This window comes from Hirundo rustica, chromosome 6, assembly GCF_015227805.2.
Source record: "Hirundo rustica isolate bHirRus1 chromosome 6, bHirRus1.pri.v3, whole genome shotgun sequence".
In the NCBI taxonomy this organism is placed as follows: Eukaryota; Metazoa; Chordata; class Aves; order Passeriformes; family Hirundinidae; genus Hirundo; species Hirundo rustica.
The window spans coordinates 33760857-33775973 of NC_053455.1; the positions used below are offsets into that span (position 1 = coordinate 33760857).

Genomic DNA, 15117 nt, shown 5'->3' on the forward strand with positions numbered 1-15117 from the left:
TTGCTTTTGTCTCAAAGCAGTCTATGAAGTATAAAGCAAGATGTTAATATCATTTATTAGTAGTGAATCAGGAGTCAAGAACACTCCAAGGAACCATTTTTTCAAGATACAATAATACTTCCTTTTTCTCTCTTACTGTCAACAGGATATGCCTTTATGCATCTTAATACAGTCAGAGATTAGGAAGAAACTTATATTGGCACTTACTTCCTTTCATGTGACAATATTATATTGTTTTTAAGACAGATATAGAGATTATATTTTAAGTTGTTACTCAAAACAGTTACCTAGTGGAGCTTGTCTGTAATGACATCCCAAAATATCAGAAACCTCTGTGAACTACTTAAAATTCTTCCTTCTCTGCAACAAAATTACAGCTTTTCTCCCCAAGAACATTAACAGAAAGAAAGAGAAATAGTCTAAAATCATATATGAAATTAAGTCACATACTTGTCTTCCCACTTGTGTTGTACTCCTCTGCTTTAAAATACATATCAGATTATGGTACTTGTGTTTTATTTGCAAAGCTCTTGAATGTTTTTAATGCTGAACAAGTGAAGTAAGAAAATCAGGAATAATTTTTAAGAACACTGTTAGATTTCAGTAACAGCTGTCTGTTAAAATACCATGTGCAAACAACAGCAGAAGAGCAATAGCGCTTACAAGGATCTTACAGTTGACCAGATTTTTCATACCTGCAATTGTGAAGCTGCTTCTGTCAGCTAAAAAATACAATTCCTAAAATTCTTACAAAGCATGAGACTTTTCCAGATTGTGACTGTCCACTATGCATATCAAGTACTGATTCTTCCTTTTGTGAATAAAATGTACAGATATGAAGACTTTTAACTTCAAAGCTTTATTTCTGTTCTACTTACCATAACTTCTTTTTCATTTCATTTGTTTTCACTGAGATGTTTTATTATCTCTGCAACACATATGCGGTTCTCACATTAAACAGTGTGGGAGGATATTTATGTCCAGTGTCAAACATGAAAAATATGTCATACTTCCTTACAGTGATAATGTTTGCTTAAATCTTTTTATGCTTCCCAGCAGTGACATTACAGACCAGGCAAAGTTTGTGTTTAGATTTGGAACACTGTTTTATATGCCAGGAGCAGAATTACTTTAATCATTCAAACTTTGTGACAGACATAACTGTTTTCATCACTCAGAAGATTGTCATATTTAAACAGATGAAAGAGTGATTTACATAAATTGGCACGAGTCTGCAAAGCACAGAACCTTATTGCTGTGGTACTCTGAGACTGTATAGTTAGACAATAGCCTCAGTCCATAAGACACCAAGTAAGTCGTCCTGGAATGTGATTGCATCCATATGCCTCCTAAGTAATGCAATATTGACAAGGAACTGATTCAAAGAACAAGAATTTGCTCTGAAATGAGTATTTTTTCCCACATTACCAGAAGAATTATCAACATCAAAGTCCCAAAAACTGGTGTTAATTACAGCTATGAAATTTCAGGAAACTTTCAATTTGTTATGTTTGAAACACATATACATCAAGTTACTATAACCAGTTTCACTAAATCATGACTTACTATAAATTTGGAAGTTTACACTCTATTATAATGTGTATTATGAATGTAATTTAGAAGAACTGGTAATTGAAAATGCAATGTCATCTCCTCTTAAAAAACAAGGGGGAATCTCCTATAGAAAACAGTTTCTTCCAAGTTCCTTTCAATTTGATTGTGATATACTGAATTACCATGGCTGTTACAAAGTCATTGGCATGTCATGATAGAGAAGGATTTCCTATTAATAGCAGCTAATGTGACATAATGAGTGTTAGTGTTGATACTCTTGACTTAATACAGTATTATTATGTGTATGATAGTTATGAAATCTAATCCTAAACTTACTGATGCCTTTACTATAACCACTATCAGCTATCTGGAGTTCAACATCCTCTTTAAATTCTCATTGTGACCTCTATTTTTTGTTAAATTCCACTGGATTGCTTCCATTTTCTTTACCATAGACTTACAGGTAAACAGAACTGTAGGTTATATTTGTTGGCTTGTCACAGGGATCCTATTAGGCTTTTCTTCTAGTCCAGCTGCTTTTATTCACTATACTATTAGGAATTTTCTGCATGATGTCCTATTTATCCTATTTTTCTTTCTGTGTCTTGATGTTCTGATATTCAAAGTCAGTGAAGTAATAGAATTTAGATCTGTGTGGAAGCTTTATTGCAGGAAATAAAGAGGCTTACTTATTCATTACTTTAGATTATAAGTTATATAAGCTATGAGGAGTTGTTTACATATATGGAAGATGCTACTGCAAGGAAAGAGCAGAGTCAAGAATTGGAAAAGATTGGATAGAAGAGATTAATGCACTTAAATAATGAAAGCCCAAACACACTTGGTCTCAAGAGACCTCTGTACCTAACCTCATACTGGTCACTCTCACCTTGTGTTTGTCCCCTGTGCTCTGTAATTTCACACCATTAAGTGTGGAAATACCCTTCAGTGCACCATATAATACAAACTGATTATGACAATAACATTCATAATCTGGTATGCAATTATGTGAAATTTCTCTGTAGACTTCTGTAATTTTGGTACGTTAATACTTTCTCTCAGTTAGTTTTTGGACCTGCACAAACACATGAATATCCTGTTTTAATATTTTTGAGCAAGATTGAAATATGCTCAAAAATGCTTGATGCTGAAAATTTCATCAAGAAATTGAAGCTCTCTGGATTAGACTCTTTTATGGCGTGAAGTCTGATTTCCTTTTTAAACAATAAGAGCAGGTAAAACCTGCAGTCTTGTTGAACATGATAGACCATTGTTTTGAGAACGAAAATAATAATGACAATGTTCATAGGGCAGTTTTCAGAAATTTCAGGCTAGTTAAAGGGCAAAGCACCAGGTTGCTACTAAACTCTCAAAATTGAGGAATGACAGAGTAAAACCATATGGATAATACAGTATTGTGAGATTACAGCTGTGATTAAAGACAGACTTCCCTGTAATGTAAAAAAAAATCTGATTTCAGGTCATCATTCAGCCTTTCTTGTAACTTCTCTGATATTTTTGTGCCTAAATACTTCAGATGCCAGGGCAAGATATTTAAAAATTTACCTTTGTCCTGTGAAGAGCCTTTACCATGCTTTTGAACACCTTAAGTGACTTGGAGATATCAGTTTTATTTCTCTTAAAAGATGTATTTATGAAATTTATTGGAACAATACTTCTTTCATGGCATGTAGATCAAATCATACTTTTTAGGATCTGAATTTTTCAGCTATCTAAACGTTGTCCCAAGTCAACCATTTTGAAAGTGTCAAAAAAAATTTTTAAGGACTTCAGCTTCTGAACTGACTTCAAGGTATGACTGTTTGTACAAAGAATGTGTACAAAATCTTTCATCTTGGGAATGTCTTACAGTCCGAAAGTTCTCTCCACAAAGTGTTGCCATCTCTGGAATAAATGTGATATTACAGAGGTTCCTGGTGCCCTGGGACAGGCAGGGATACCTGACTAGACACAATAGTGTATCTTCTCTGGCCAAGCAGAAATCTTCAAACATTAGAAGAGTATAATGTTAAAAGGAAAAACTACTCTCTAAATTGTGCTTGGTTTGATTATCTATGGAGTTATCAGTACAGTTTATCAGTAAATGTTGAGACTGCGTTTCCTTAATTTCAGTTTTACACCAAGGGTTTTCCCACCATTGACTTGGAGTGGAATTGGATAGGGCATATGTTAAAGATTATTAAGCTTTATGCATCAGGAATTCTTTCCTTACATGTAATTGGGCAGTTCCTAGAGTAGAGAATCCCCAGGTTAAATTAGGAGAGCTAATTCCTTGATGTCAATTTGAAATAGTTGTAGGAGAACTTTGACTGTTCTTCCTTGACTGTTCCTCCTTTTAAATTCCAGTCATTTTTCATTGTAATGTAACTTGGTTTGGTTTTGTCATGAATGAAGTAAATTTTCTCAGGATTTAAAATTTCTTTCCAAATTTAAAAAAATATTGCCAATAAATTTATTTATAACGATTTGATGTAAAAAATATTCTGTGGTTATAGATGCAGATGAACCAAATTCCAAAGTATGTTATTACTTTCACCTGCATATGATTTATTCGCTTGTTTTTTAAGTTAAGATTCAAGACTTGCCTGTTCTAATAGAGAAAAAAACTAAGAGGGATTAAGCTCTTTATTACTTTTATTGCAGCATAATGAATTTAGAAGCAAGTTATTCGTGTTAATTATCTTTCTCAGAAACAGTTTTTGTGTGTTTCAGTAGACAATATCAAGTCAAAACGGTAGTCAAATAAAACTTTGACTACAATTATATTTAACTCTTCTACTGATGGGAAAGTTGGGATTGTCTTGCACACATCTACTGTTACTATTGAGTTAAAGCCATTTGCAAGAGATAGGAGGTATCTCATAAACACGAAGGTAGTAATAAAGGCCCAGAGATACAACAAGCACAAGTCTGCAGTGATGTGCTGAGCTGGTGCACTCATATTCCCTGGTCTTGTTATCTAATACTTATATCCTCTTCTTTCCTTTTATATGAGGATAAACATAAACATTTTAAAATATTTCCATATACTACAGGGAAAAAATTCCAGATGCTCCTAGCATAGAGTTCAACAGAAAATAAGCAAGCTGTAAAATACCAAAATAGGTCAGGTAGATGCAGCAACAACTCTTGGTATTTTCCCAGTCTAAAATTAGGCTAACATAATTTTTTTTTTTTTTTTTTTTTTTTTTTTCATATGCACTCTCATTTTTCTCATTGTGGTTGTGTCTGAGTACTTTCAATGAATGAATTAAATGACCTGGCTAATGTGTCACACCTGCTTTACTTTTTCCAAGATCTCCCCATAAGGAGAATAGTAGGTTTGCGGTTTTTATTTAGAAACTGAGAGATCCTGTTTTAAAATATATCCTTCTGTGTGTTTATCACAAAGAAGACAAGCTCAGAAAAATATCAGTGCCTGGTATTTGAATGCAGTTTGGTGTTTCTTGTAGAAACATCATTAAAAAAATCCTAACAAAATACTTTTTAATTTTAGTATCCTGTATTTTATTTGTGGTAAGACAGAGAAATACTCCAGGTCCAAATTTGCTCTTTTTTAAACATTTTATTTCAAATTGCAGGCTTTTCAAACTAGTAGCTAGATAAATTTTCCTACATAAATTCTTTGTTTCATAAGTTCTAGAAAATCTTTGAGTGAAAAACAAGAGTTAATGCATTGGAAGTATGAAATAATTTGACAAATATTTGTTATTTTGTAGAAGAAATTCCAATATTTTTGTTTGAGAAAGTATTGAGCCTGTAAGTATTTTTAACTGTCTTACAATTTGTTTAGAATTTACATAGTTCAACAGAAGGATTTTTCTATTATTGTTTTCTTTAATTAGAAGTAATAAGACACCCATGCCTTTTCATAAAAGCATGTGATTTTTGAGTAATATATTTTCCTGGGTTTTGTTCTTCATTAATTCTGTCTATTTAAACTTTATGTTTCTCAAGCTGAATCTTAGGGTTTTGCACTGAATATGAATCTTTCTAAACAGTACTACTGTTGGTTAAAAATTTAGAATTTCATTGAAAGATTTTTACTTGTTTAATGCATACAATTTTTTTTCTTAAACAAGATCCTGCTAAGTGTTCTTCAAATTCAGTTCTTTTGATTCAGGTGTTAAGAAGACTAAATTGAACTTCAGAGGCCAAACTATATCAGATTTAGTGATATTAAGAGATAAATGTGGGGAAGTTTGCTATATATCTTCTTACAGTTGATCTATAGTTTCATAAGACATTTTCAGAAAATAAGGTGCTTATTTGACACATTTCATATCATTAAAATGCAGTTACAGATTCTAAAAAAATAGGGAAAATCTACCTTAATATTTCACTTTGCTTCGAAATGTGAATATCCAATATCAATACCTAGATTTAATTTGATTTTCATTTTTATTTTATTTACCCTTAAATGTGGATAGCTGTGTATTTGAAAATCTATACTGTCTGTATGGCTGACAGAAAAGGGAAAAGTGATTGTCATACTTCCAAGCAACACATTTTTAGAAAGTCAGAATGATTAAATTCATTCTCAATAATGTAGTTTTTTCTGTTCATGCTTTTTATTGACAGCCTTTGTTTCTTAAAGAAACTTCATTGCTATTTTTCTGTTTAAAGAGAAACATAGCAAAGAAACAGATGTGTCCTATATAAAATATGCAATAAATCTTGTCTCACAAATTCTTTGCTCTGAACTTTCTGACAGAAACTGTCAAATATCCACTTTAATTCTAGTATAAAATGTTCACTTTGTGTCATGGCGCCAACCACCATATGCTGGAATAAAGTCACTAACCGGCAATAAAAAAGGCAACATACGCACCTTTGAAACAGTACAAGCAATCAGCAGTGAGAAAGGTCTATATAAATCTATGGAGAATTAATCTCAGCTTTGCCACTATCCTGCTGTGCATTTACAATGAGACTTTGCTCCCGACCACCAGAAGTGGCTAACTGTGCAGGGGGAGTGTATCCTAATGAGGGGAAAACGTAGGGAAAACAAAGCAGCAGCTTTTAACCCCCCACCCCCCAGGTTTGGATCACCTAGAAGAGCATGTCCCAGTGTGTTCAAACATGTGGGGCCACTGCACATCGCGGATTTCTGTACTTTAGCTGATCATGTGAAACCAATCTTGACTGAGCTCAATCAGCAGAAATAACTTGAGCTTCATAAATCATTGTTATCATTCCACAGGAGGAGGCATTGCTGTGGGTTTGGTCTCCTCAGACTTTTCAGGCCACAAATTTCGCAAAGCTTTTCTGAAATTAGTTTAATTATATTTGTATAATTATTCCTTTTTTTCCCAACAGACTAGCAGTTCACCATCCAATTAATTTTTTTCATCAATAATACTCTTTTTGTTTTTTTTCTTACTGGCTTTCAATAATCATTCAACTATTTAAAATTACTATCCTTGGTATAAGAATGGGCCAAACTTCAAAAGTTTGACTTCTGCTTACAAAAAGAGATTGTTGTTACAGATAATCTGGATAGTTAGCTTTCCCAGACATGGAACAGACTGGATTTAACCTTGTTCTGTTTGAAAGGATTAGAACTAATTTTTCAGTTCTGTAAACTGTTTAGATACATTTAGTCAGAGACTAATCTTGGAATTAAAACACATTATTATAAGAGTTTATTAGAAAGTAGAATTAGAATATATATCTCTCTAGCACTTAAGCACTAACACGCTTTTAAAAATAGTTATTATCTGGAACACCAAATGTGGGAGAATGTGGGATTAATGTCTTGGTTACATTTTAACAGAATAGAGTTGCAGATAATTTAATTAAATAAATAAAATTCAAAAATTTAATGCTAACTCTTGTTTTGTAATTAATGCTTCCAGAATACAGGAAAATAATACTAGTGTTAGTCCTAGTTTGAATGAAAAAATTACTCTTTTGTATGGAAGCTAATTTTCTTTTAGTTTAAAAATCTTTCACAAAATACAATAGAAGCATCATACTAAGAAACATGCATTTTAAGAAAAAGAAGAATTTATGAAAATAAATATAACTTTTTTTTCTTCCTGGTTAGTTTTAATGTTCTGGGAAAATGACCTTCAACACTTTGTTCTGGCACATTTATAGACAGCATTATCACTTTTAAAAGAAAACATAATTTCCTAGGTTTTTTATTACCTATGATAATAAACACTTTCTTCAATGTGTTGCCTGAGCGTGTTCTGCTGGTATTGTATGTCTGTGTGTGTGCAAGTGTCTGTAATTTGTTATGTTTTCGTAACATTAAAAACACTGAATCTAATATTTAACAATTTCTGTATGGTAAACATTAATTATTTTCTGACACATACAGGTTGACAACTTATATTCTTGATAACTTATGGGATACTTGTTTGTTAAGAAGCTTTCCAAGACTGCACAGATACTGTGCTGTAGGAATACTTTTACATTCACATCATTGGATGTGGGTTTCTGAGTTAAAAACAAAAAACTTTTGTACCTCTGCAGAGGAAAATAAACTTGTGAGAACTGTTTCAGGAAGGGTGATTAAGACCTCATGGCAGCAAGTGTTCTGAAGATTGTTTTGAAAGGATTTAAGATGTCTATACCAGTGTTTAAACTGTCTAAAAAAATGGCATAGCCAAATTCTGTGTTAAAAATGTGATATATTTTAATTTAAAGAAGAGATAAAAGAAACAAGGTTCATGTGATCACACTGCTTGTTGATTATTCCCCTGCCAATAATTTTTAATGCTTTGTCCAATTTTGACCAAATGTGACAAGGTTAGAGATCCTGAGACATTAAGCTCTTAAAAAATCTCAATAAAAATACGTGGTAAATAGACAAGAGTGACCCTATTAGCCTTCCAGGGAGAGCAAGGCTATATCATGAACTCACCCCTTAATTAAACATTAATGAATCCATCTGGGAGCTAGCTAAAGTACAGACCCACAGTAGACCCAAGTTTCATTGATTCCATTCTCCCAGACCTTCATGTTTAACTGACAGCATAGAGGAAAAATCTCTTTATGGGCACAGGAGTTTTATTTGGGGATTCTTTGCATTGTAGTAGAAAACTATATTAGTCGTACAATCAAACACTTACACAGAATTTCCAGGATGTCTGTTGAATTCCCTGAGTGCATAGAGCCTACCAATTAGAAGTTAGTAACTGTCTAAAGACAGTTTATCAAGTAATACATATTAGAAAATTATTTGCTAGTAAGCTGGTTTTTTCACTATTTCTGAAATTCAGCATTTTTATAAGACAAAAAAGCTCCAGCCTGAGAATGGTGGACTTTAGCCATGTGAAATAATTTGCACTCATATTCAAATTTGAAAGTTAATACAATACATGAAGAAGAAAAAAATAACAAAAACAACAGAAAATGCTTTACACTGGACATATTCTCTTATGTTTGCTATGTTTATGTATGAAATCAACTAAGTAGTAATTCTTTTGTTTAGAGCTAAATTAAAAGTAAAACTACTTCTCAAAATACAGGTATATTAGAAGCAACTCCATATAATAATGTAGAAGTAGGAGAAAATTCTGTTTTATGTACAGCTTTAGACAGATGAATGTTTCTTGAGAACATCTCTTCCTAGGTCATATTACACAACTCCTCTAGAATTTTTGAAGCACCATAATTTGTGAAAAACTTAAGATTATTGAGAAAACTGTTCAATAGTTAGAATTAAAAGTATAAATATCTGAAACTGCAAAATTCATTTTTACTGTGAGTACCTAATTTTTGAGGACTTTTACACCCTCTGCTGCTAAATTCTGTATTATACCATGTGTTTTCAAAAAGTAAAAGTTCTAAAATTAGAGTCAGTCTGTATGAAATTAAAAACTTCATCCTAGGAGCATATGACACTAAATTAGAAAATTATTTTCCAGGTCTTAAACAGTTTAAAGGCCCCAGTTTTCATACTGAGCTCCAGACTCTCTTGTTAATCAAAGCATATTTTTAAAAAAACAATATATTCCAGTGTGATAATGAAAAAAATAAAATTAAGACAGTCCATTTTCAGATTCTACATTCTTTTGCCTTCATACGTGGATTTTTGTTAATCGTTGTTTATTTGCACTTGACATTTTTTAATTTGTTTAAAAGATGCTATTAATTAGATTTCCATTCCTTTAAAACTGACATTTCAAGAGAGCAGATTCTGGCAATGTCAGGTGTTAAAATACAAATTCACATGTTATATAATAAAAACTATTTTATAACATTTGTAATGTATTCTATTCATGGCCTTTTATGTAGAGCCCAGTCTTTTTCTAGAAAGTGAGATCACACTAAGAATAAAAGGATTAAATGGGTGTCAATGATATTTATGAACACTTTTATGCATTGTTAGCTATGTGCTGTTGGCTTTGCTATCATCAGCAAAAACAGTAACGTTTCATACAGATTGATTAACATGCTGGATCAAGGTGTTGGACACCTTTACTATAATAAAAAAGTAGCTGTAGTTTTGATTATTATGCCTCTAAACAGCCAAATTACCCAATTTGTCTAAATCTTCGGATTCATCTCTAGGGCTGTATGGTTACTCTGTATGGCTGTGTGCTGTCGTACTGGGTCCAACTGGGATGGAGTTAATATTCTTCATATCAGCTGGTATGGGATGTGTTTTGGATTTGTGGCTAGAACAGCATTGATAGTACAGGAGTGTTTTGGCTGTTGTTGAGCAGCACTTGCACATTGTCAGGGCTTTCTCTTTATCTCACTTTGTCCCCTCAGTGATAGGCCAGGGTGGGCAAGAATTGGAAGGGGTCACAACCTGGATAGCTGACTGAAACTCAGCATTCCATGCATGTAATGTCATGCTCAGCAAAGAAAAAGGAGAGGAAAGGATTTTGGGAGAGGTAGTATTGCTCCAAAAATGGCTAGGCATCACTCTGTGTGTGGTTTTTTCTTCCCCTTTCCTTCATGTATTGAACTGTGTTTATCTTGACCCATAAGTTTTTCTCACTTTTGCTCTTCCTATTCTCTTCCTCTATCTGACTGAGGGAGAAGGGGGAAAAGTGAGTGAGTGGTTTTGGGGTGCATAGCTACTGGCCACAGTTAACCCATGATGATTCTAAAATAGTGACCCTTGGGAAGGTGTTTAGATTGCTCATTGGTAGTTCTTTGTAGCTAAAGAAATGTCATGTGCTAGCAAGTGCATCCCTATGAAAATTTTGTTTTCCATGCTGCTACTTTTAGGCCAATATGGCTTGAGTCAAGGACTTCCTAAAAATTAAATCTATTCAAAAACTTTCAGTGTTAACAGATCTATTGAAATCAGAACTGAAGAGGGCTTATTTCATCCTGCTGTTCATTGTCCTACTATAGTGTAGTATGCTAGTGGTTTGAACATGTCAAGAATTTTGTTCAGAAACAGAAAAACTGTATAACTGTAGAGCTTTTGATGACCCTCTGTAGTAATTTTGCCTACCTAGGACACCTTGGAGGTTTTTCTTCCACTCTCCAAAGTCCCTGATTAAACGGGGTTATTAAACAATTTCTCTTGCATGACAATTGTACTTGAGGGTGGAAATAGATCTGTTACACTTCTAGCCTGGGAGACTTCTGGGTTCAACTTCTGATACCCAAGTATATCAGCAGTGATAATATCTAAGAGATTTGGATCTCTGTTTTCAAATGGTGATAATGCTTTCAAAGCATGGTTCATGCTTTACAAAGACTGAGAAAATAAGGTCAATTGTTGCTTGTTCTTCTAACCTGGTAGTCATAGAACGTGACTTTTCTCACTTTGGGAAAAGATAACCCAGCTGAACCTCTCAGGGGGTATACTGTTCTTCCTCAGCCATTAAATCATGGGTTGGTATGTTTCTAGAATGGCGTTCGTGTTTTGGCTACATATCAGTATGCCTACCTAAGAGGTTTTAGTTTTGACTAATGAGGAAGGTGGGTTCCTGTGAGACTAGAAATGTCATAATAACCTTTTGTCACGGTTTTAACAGTCTCTGTCCAGGCTTTTTGAAGTTCCAAGAGGAATATCAGTAAACGTTTTGTTTTGGTTGGTTGGTTTTGTTGTTTACTTTTGGGACTGAATTTTGGTTGGGTATTTTTTTTTTTGTCTATGTCTTATCATAGATTGTGTCTTAATCTTAACTGTGATTGATTGGAAGACATGAGTCAGAAAAGACATATCTCCCTCCTCAAGGAGAAAAAAAAAAATCAAATACCTTGTTTTAGGGTGGTATTTTTCCTATGCAGAAAACAGTATAATTTACAAAGCAGTCTCTTAAATTTCTTGAAGCATATGTTTTCAAATCCCAGGAACTCAGCCTTGGAATATAAGACTTCTGGTATCTCCATCCTAATGGCTAATTGTTACAGTTTTCATGTCATTTTGAAGGTTGTCACTGCTCCAGAATGCTTAGAAAATTTGTAAAAACTTTATGCATCAGATCTTTAAATTCTGAAAGTAGTAAAATACTGAAAAATAGAAGAAAAGCTGTAATGTGTCCAACTAAATCAATACGCTTCAGTGAATTATCCTTCTTATGTGTGTTGATATATTTAAGGTCAGGGAGAAATACCAGAAAATTTATCCAGTCAGACTCAGTGAGTGTTAAAATTTTCACTAGAGAGGCAGAAGTAACAGAGATTTTTGTATAGTTGTGGCTATCCATTTTTCTTTCTTTGTCTTTCTCTGCACTTTTCTTAGTGCATCATCATTCTCTGCTTGCCTCTGTTAGTAACTGACCTTCTGAATTTTCAGTCTGTTCTGGTATCCAGTATTTTCTTTCCTTTGTTCTTTAGAGATCTGTTTCATAGTAGCCTGATGCATGAAGCGGTATTCGTTCTGTTGTAACTGGAAGCTGCTTTACATACATCAGACCTGTTAAAAATAAATATTTTCTGGTAATTTCTCATTTTCAATATGGTGTTTCATGTACTCTTCCATCCTCAACAAGTAGAATATGTAGAAAGAATAAATTAGAGGATTTTCGTACCATTTCACTCTAATACTACTTCACTTTTTAAACTGTTAGAGGATCGTGAATCTTCATGCTGACTTCTGCATTTCAGTAAAAGGAAGTCGTCACAAATATCTGATTCATAAGGTAAATTCATAAGATCATACACATCATGTTCAAAGATGTCTGAAGGCCCAAATGTAATTTCGGTCCTTTTGTCACTGTTAAATATTGGAGTGCTTTTGCTGTGTGACTTCCTGTTTAGTTTCTTCCTAATGGAAGTTGGTTTAAAAGCACCAAAACCTACCTGCAAACCAAATCAATACTCAGTAAATGGGGACAGTGAGGAAACTTGCTTCAAAAAGCTCATGCCATTAGGCACTGTATTTCAACGTTCAGTGCGGTCAGGTTTTCTCTGATACAAAAGGGATACCCGTGTCCATTTCCAAACAAACAAAATGTGCTTCATTTAGTTGGGCTACAGAACACTTGCCACAGCAGGTTGTGGGAGTTAAAGAGCTTATAAAAGCTTGAGCAAAGAATGAGCAGGTTCTTGAAGGAGAATCCATTGAGAAGTACATTACAATGGCATTCAATGCAGGAAACATTTTGTATGAGTTACAGAATCTCAAAGGCAGAGTACACTCGGGGGAAGTGTGTTTGTCCTGGTCTGTAATTCTAACTGAGAACCTGTTTCAGTGCCTGCCAGGGGCAGGATGTTAGGCTGGATTAATGCCTGTGCCAGTCTGATATGGCTGTTAATATATTCTTAACTTGATGAAACTGAAATCAAACACGTGGTCTAAGGCTGAAAGGATTCCATCATTCCTCTTCGGCATAAAGCAAGTCCTATGCAAGCAAATATGGTGTTGCTAGAGAAATAAAAATAAATAAGTTCTTCCATTTATGTAATTCATTTGAATTGCCTTCAATAATGCCACAAATTAAGACCAGTATTACATTGCTTCATGGAAACATATCCTGACAGCATTGATTGTGCTAGTCATTGCAGGTTGTGGAGGGGGAGAAAAAGAGCAGGATATTACAAATTTTGAGTGGAAAATGAGTTAGAAGATTTGTGGAAGATAGGAGAATTGATCTGGTTTCTTGTCTTACACATTGTAGAATTTGTTAATGGAGTTGTTCATTTATTTTCTTAACACATCTCAACATCTAAAATTCAAATAAATGCTTTTAAACAATGCCTGGGTGGACATGTTTACAGTTAAAAATACAGAAAATACTGTTTGCTATGTAATACAGCTATTTTCTTACTTCCTGTTTTCCCTTTTATTGATACACAAATGCAACACTGTTATATTAATGTAAACTGTGTGTTTCTTCATAAAAGTCACACCTTGTTTTCTTTACTTTGTGTAAAAAATTAAAACTTTTTCCACTATCTTTCCTTATCCTGTTCTTGCAGGATTAAAAACAGTAAATCAGGTCTTGCCACCTAACTATAAATGTATAAAAATGTTGTCCTTGTCAGTTATTGTGTTTCATGTGTAGAGACCTGAAGACATTGTTTCTGTTGTAGCTGGGAATGTAGCTATGTTGGGAAATTTGCCTTACTTAATTTTCCATCTCCTCAAAGACCAGAAATAAATTATTAGTGTAATAATGAATTGTACAATTTTATACGCAGTTCTGCCTATGTAGTTAATTTTATATCATTATGAGTCATTAGAATTCCAACCTATGTTTCCTATTTTTATTGGTATAAAATGAAAATAATGAATTAAGTGTATTGTGTTAACTTTAGGCAAATTTTTAGGATCCTGAGATGAATGCAATAAATGAGAGCTTCCCTATATATTTCAGTTGCATCTGTCTTGCCACTAAGATTTGAGTTGGAGAACCTAATCATATAGAATTTAATTGCTTTCCTTGCAAAAGGACACACAGCATTGTTTCTGGCTAGAGGCCATATGGAAATAATGGGAATAAATATCTCCAACACACTTAACACAATGTAGAGAAGCATATGAGTTGAAATTAATTTGTTTTGTTAACAGCAAACATACCAAAGCAATCAATTTTTATTTTCATTTTAAGCTATCATAGTACAGCCTTCTTTGTCAGTAGCCTTATAATGAAATGGAATCATTCAGGACCAGTGTCTCAATGGCCTTGTCTGTGAACGCAGGTCTGTAACTGTATTTCAGCCAGGCACTCCTCTAGGCTGAGACGCAAAAAGATAAAGTTCTTTGTATAAAAAAGTGTCTGAACTCTGGTTATAATAACGTTACCACTTACAGAATTATTTTAACATAGAGTAGGAACAACTTTTCCATGACAGTATTATTTTATATGTATGATATTCTGCTGGAGCCGAAAGTGCTCCTCTATATTAAGAAGACTTTATCAACAAAAACTAGTGGTTTTTCTTTGAGTACCCAGGTCAGGAAACATTTTCAATAGCAAAGAACACTTATTCTTTGAAAATCAAATCCTTTTAAGTAGTTCATGTGAGCATTCTCTAATAGAGGGGCTCAGATTCGCTAACCATATTTCAAACTCTTGGCTGATTAAAAAAAACCACAAAAAAATAATGTATATGCCATACATTTAAAACCTACTACGTGAGTTTTCACTTTCCAGCTTCCAGAACAAAATGTGA

General features: G+C 33.6%; 1 protein-coding gene across 3 annotated transcripts in view; it reads left to right on the forward strand.

Moving 5' to 3' along the window:
* The window catches only part of FMN1 (formin 1), a 173234-nt gene that overhangs the window by 144471 nt on the left and 13646 nt on the right, over positions 1 to 15117 (forward strand). The window lies entirely within an intron of this gene.